Here is a 6,202-nt window from a genome sequence, read left to right as displayed (position 1 = left end):
CTGAGCACTTTTATGTATTTTAATGATAATAAAGCTGTAAAAAGAGTACAAAATGTTTGCCAAAATGGCCATAGCACCCTAGGAGTTGTGACAAATCTGGCCAAGTGAGTTTTAGAAAGCAGGGTGTCCTAGGGGCTGGAAAAGTGAAGCTGTCTGGGATCACATCACCCATACATTTGTCTGTGGTCTGTAAGTAACATTTCATGGCTGACATATGAGAGACTCATTGACCTTCCTGCACTGTTACTTTGAATTGTGTAATGCTCTTCTAGAGACCATTATCAACAATCAACAGCTTCATCATCACATCATCTTGTTCTAGCTGAAGAGCGCTAAAAGGAGACATAAGGACCACTAGACCAGAGCCGACCTACATCAGGAGCTTCCGAATAAACATTCATTTCATAAAGGTGTCCACAAACATTGCTGCACAATTCCGCACATAGCAAAGGCGAGCCTATTCCTTGTATGGTGGAATTGTATTAAAGCCTCCTATAGGGAAAACATTGCATTCTGGTGACTGCACCGGGATAATCCTTAGCATTCAGTATATAAATCCATTTGTTTAAATTTGACATTCATTAATTTGTATTTCATTCCACATTTATATGGAGCTGTCCAGTAAAAGTAGCAGCAGGAAAAATCATTTACCATACTCGGCGTTCCCACAATTGTCATGATTTGCTTTAAACCCTTTTACAAAAGTGTTAGCCGCACAATGTTCTTGTCTCTTCCTTTAAATCAATTTATAACAACCAGTCCATCTATGAAAACCCCAACTCTGACAACACTTCTGTTTTATCTCATTACAGCACAAAGTGTGTTGTCACCGTGATACAGGAGGAGGAATACTACCGGTAGCAGATCTCCTGGCAGGAAAAACAGGAAAGAAAACATTTAGAAATTATTCCCCCAGTCAATTCCTCTGAAATTCGCTCCTTTAAGTCTCCTATTAAATTAATGACTCGTTCTGCCACCTAGTGGCCAATCATCAAAAGCGCACCTGTCATATTAGGAAAGAAACTATTAAGGGGGAATAATTAATATGCCGGGGGAATAGGTAATAAAAAGACAGGATTTTTTATTTATTTGGTTTGTTTCTAATTAGTCCAAAGTGGAGATTGGATTATGTAAATACCTGATGTCATGTGATCACTGGTTTTATTATATAAAAAGTTACATTGTATATTGTGATGTTATGTAGAAAATAATAAATATTGTAGAAGAAACAATTCCAGAATGAATGAGTTACCTTCTAACACCAATATTTTATAATAACCCCAGAAAACGTTCCTCTTGTTGGGTATTGATCCCGGCCGCTGTGATATTTCTGCTGGGTGGCCCTTTAATCTGAAGCTGGATAAATCTTGCCGCTGTGGTTATATTTATACAATCCATTAAACACCTTTCTCTTATTCTGTAACAATAACGCAGCCCCTGGCTGGAGTCGGTGCGGATGAGTCACTCAGCAAATGTTACAAGTCGGAGGATGAGTGTAGTGAGTGAGCTGCGCAAATGTAACATCGAATCTCGGCTAAATACAGCGCTCCAGCTTCTGTTTCCACATGGCAGGGTTATGGAGAAGTACGAGTAACCAGAAACTCCGTTCTGCATGGGAAAAGGGGAGTAAAAGGGTTTATGGGGGTGTAATGGGTGGGCCCGGCCGTATGACGGCCCGGTGACCTCACAGAGGGCCATTGGATGCTCTGGCCAATGATTTTCCATCGTTATTATCTGCCATGGCTTGTTCTGCATTGTGTCTGTATATGGGGGCCGCCATCTTGGTAGAGGCAGGGAAATGCTTCCTTAAGTAGAGCAGTGAGCAACAAAGTGGTGACAACACCAAATCTCTAAATCCGGTGGCTAATGGAGCTTGAGGATACAGATCAGGTGTGCCTAGGCACAGGATGTCACCTGATATACAGCTATGAGTATACAGAACTGGAGTGCCTAGGCACAGGAAGTCACCTGATATACAGCTATGAGGATACAGAACAGGAGTGCCTAGGCACAGGAAGTCACCTGATATACAGCTATGAGGATACAGGTAGCCTAGTGAAGAGTTAATCCGGCCGCTATTTACCAACGGTATGATTGGCCAGCAATGAATCACCTCGATATGTCACCGGCACAGAATTCCTCATTGTTGGTATTGACATGTTGGACGTAGAGTGATTGAACTGACCGTTCATTTCTCTGCTGATTTATAGCTTTGTAATATAATATTGACATTTACATTAAGTGCCGGCCAATTTATTTTAGATTCACTGTCTCTCCAAGCCGAGTCTCCAGATGAGCTTTGTGGTCTGTAACTGCCCATGAAATCGCCTGGCGGTTTTCAATCCCCATTACCAGGGGCCACAAATTCACCGCGGCTGTGAAAGGTTCGGGGGCATCCAGGTATGATATCAGGGCGGCTTCATACAGCGGCAACTTTACCTTGTCCGTCATCCTGTGACCCCCCCGCCTGGGAGTGACAACATTGGCTCGTGCACCCACTGCAAGCCTGATTTTAACTTTCATTTGGTGTGGCCCAGCACCATACAAGGACATCATTTTATAGAAACGACCCAATTTATTGGCTGCTGCAGAAATATGATAATACACACACGGGTGTTCTGTATGGGAGCCAGGAGCTGAATTGCACCTCAGATTAGAGCAGCTCTTAGAGTCCTTTTATTATTATTATTAAACAGGATTTATATAGTGCCAACATATTATGCAGCGCTGTACATTAAATACATGACCTGGAATCAGCCTATCCCATTACAGCAGAGCTCAGAGTGCGGGAAGGGGAAGGAGCACAAGTAGCCAATCACCTTCTCAATTCCTCTGGTGGCCGAGTAAAGCTTTGGATTCTGGTGGGTCCTCCTCCTTCCTTCCTCTGGTGGGCACTGGGTCCATGGAGCAGGAAAGCAATGGGTTCTGTTGGGCCCTCCTTCTCACTTCCTCTGCTGGGCCCTGGGGAAGGAAAGCTATGGGTTCTGTTGGGCCCGCCATTACACTTCCACTGGGGGTCTCTGGGTCCATGGGGCAGGAAATCAATGGGTTCTTTTGGGCCATCTTCTCTCTCCCTCTGATGAGCCCTGAGTTCCTGGGAAGGAAAGCTTTGGGTTCTGGTCGGCCCTCTTTATCACTTCCACTAGTGGTTCCCGGGCCCATGGGCTCCCCTTACTGCACCCTCTGGTGGACCCTGGGGTAGGAAAGTTGTAGGTTCTGGTGGGCCCTCCTTCTCAATTCCTCTCGTGGCCCTTGACTCCCATGTGGCAGTAAAATTTTGGATTCTGGTGGGTCCTCCTCCTCCCTTCCTCTGGTGGGCACTGGGTCCATGGAGCAGGGAAGCTATGGGTTCTGTTGGGCCCGCCATTACACTTCCACCAGGGGTCTCTGGGTCCATGGGGCAGGAAATCAATGGGTTCTGTTGGGCCCTCTTCTCTCTCCCTTTGGTGGGCCCCGGGAAAGGAAAGCTTTGTGTTCTGTTGGGCCCCTCTTCTCTCTCCCTCTGATGGGCCCTGAGTTCCTGGGAAGGAAAGCTTTGGGTTCTGGTCGCCCTCCTTATCACTTCCACTAGTGGTTCCCGGGCCCATGGGCTCCCCTTACTGCACCCTCTGGTGGACCCTGGGGTAGGAAAGTTGTGGATTCTGGTGGGCCCTCCTTCTCACTTCCTCTGGGGGCCCCAGGTCCCTACAGTACAGTACAATATTTTTTGGGGAGATCAAATTAATTTGTATCTGCTTGTAGCCAAATTAGGGGCCCCAATCACCCAGCATTCTATCTCCCAGCACCCCTTACCATTCTGTCCATTGGGGCCCTAGAGGAAATGGGGTCCCTGGGCCCTTGGCCATTATAAAGCTCTGTAAAGCCCATTTATTGCGAGCCTTGCAGAAATGCGCCCATGTTGATGTCACACACTTTGGCACCGACCCTCAGCAGATGGAAGCGATCAGATCCGAGCTGCGCGTTCACTCTTCAATAGATCTCCTCGCCGTGACGCGCCGCACCCGCCACATCAGTCGTCTCCTTGTCTGTGATACTTTGCATGCCGCATAAACAACGACTCGTGCAGATGTTTCCATTCAGGCCGGATGCTGGGAGCTGACAATCTAAATCCGAGACGCCTGCCAGGTTCTGCGGACGTGCTTGGCGGAGTGACTCGGCGCTGATGAGAGTCGGATGAAGGAGGAGGAACAGATGGATGGAGCGCAGGAGAGATTACCATTGTCTGTCAGCCGCTTCTCCTGCGCCTCCGGCTGATCCTCAACGCGCCCAATGATGAAAACTTTCCGCAGCTTAGAAGTTGCGGCATCGCCTGGCAGCCTTGACTGCCACTCTTATCGTTCTTTACAGACGCCCAGATTTACCAAACGCAAAGCGCAATATTTATAATGATCGGAGAAATCTTTACCATTACTACCTGGAGAGGAGAAAACTTCTATAAAGTTCCATTGGTCGAGGGCAAAATAAAACTTTTTAAAAAGTTGTAAACGTCGAAAGCCATTCAGTCTTCATATAGGGCCCATTCACATCTGTGCTGAGGGAACGCACCGATCTTCCCATGTTCTGCACTAGATTAAGGCAACTAGCTTGGGAAGGCTAAAGTTCAAAGCTTTCCACATTAGAAGCTGCAGCAAGTCAGATAGACTCCGCCTCATTTCCTCACCAGCACTATCTAGCCCCTCCCTCCCCGGCCTGACTGTCCCTGGCCCCGCCTCTTTTATTCATTCAATTTAAGTTCTTTTAATCATAAAGGCTCAGCATTAACTTTCTTGCGTTTCTTATGCAAATACAGCCTGTTTAGGACCGCCTACTCCTCCAGACTGACACCCACCAATCAAAGCATTGTGAGATTTGCATAACTCCTCCCAAGTCACAGCTCACTGCTTTAGAGGGGAGTAGTGAATAAGGCTACCTTATTAGCCCCTCCCACTGGCCATGATCAGCCTGCATGGGTAACGCCCACATGTGATGCTGAGTCTTTTCAGAAAGGATCAGCATCACATGTGGGCGTTACCTATGCAAATACAGCCTGTCTAGGACCGCCCACTCCTCTAGACTGACACCAAATCAAGGCATCATGCTTTTTGCATAACTCCTCCCAAGAACCAGCCCACTGCTTACATCAAGGCTTTACAGAGGAATAGTGGGGCCGGCTAGCTTATTGGCCCCTCCTACCGGCCCTGATCTGCTTGCACGGCATAGAGAATCACAGGGAGATCTACAATAAGGCAAAAAACTAAAATCAGTTTATTAATATTTTTATAGAGAACATGTGCTGCAGCAACACAGCAGTCCTGCATTACATGCTGCACCCCGGGGTTGGTGCATTACACGGCACTCCATCATGGGGCGCTCAGTTCTGGGGGCCCCTAAGTATTCCTTCAGCCCCCTCTCACATTTCACACAGCAGGGAGGTTTTGTGAGCCCGGATGGACAGATCGCATTATTTCTGGCAGCCGAGAAGATAATCAGATTTATTTTTCATTCCTCGGTTTCTCGTTTCACTTTTATTAAGCAAAAGTGCAGAAGTTTATCGCTGCGTCTGGCCATGCGATCCGCCGCCGTCCTGGATCCGAAACGCGTGGGGTAAATAAAGCGCTGAGAGTCCCATTTGCGAGATGTCATCATCGTGACAATCATAAAGCTGCGCTAAGTCATCGCGGCAGCCCCTCCCCCACACCAGGCCGAGGCATTGGATTACAGACGGCAGCCATTATGGCCAAACCTCGAGTGCTCGGCGCTAAATCGCCAGTAATTGGCGATCTCGTTTTTTAGAAGCTCTTAAAAGAAAAAAAAAATCTGGACGGCGCTGAGCCTGCAATTTGCAGCCGACAATTGGGCACTTTGTGCAGAGAGCGGGGTAATTGGCAGGTGGCGATCTATAAAAGGTTGAGCGCCGTGCCATGGCGTGTTTACTTCGAAGTCTTTGTTATTTTACGCTTCTCCGACACTGACTTCTGATCTCTCGAAACAAAAATAAAACGATAACAAAATAAAGACACAACAATCCCGGGAAAAACAAATTCAATTTAAAGAATCCGTCTGACACCGATAGGCTCACAACAAGCGAACACGAGGGAGCTCACGAGTCATTAGCTCCAATTAACAACTTGTTTCCTATCAATTACCCTGAAATCCATACTGAGCTGTGATTGGGTGCTGTTACTCCTTATACATACAGGCTCTTCTTAAAGGGCCGCGGGCC

Source organism: Pyxicephalus adspersus, chromosome 10 (assembly GCF_032062135.1).
Source record: "Pyxicephalus adspersus chromosome 10, UCB_Pads_2.0, whole genome shotgun sequence".
Classification (NCBI taxonomy): domain Eukaryota; kingdom Metazoa; phylum Chordata; class Amphibia; order Anura; family Pyxicephalidae; genus Pyxicephalus; species Pyxicephalus adspersus.
Note: the sequence above shows the minus strand (reverse complement) of the source record.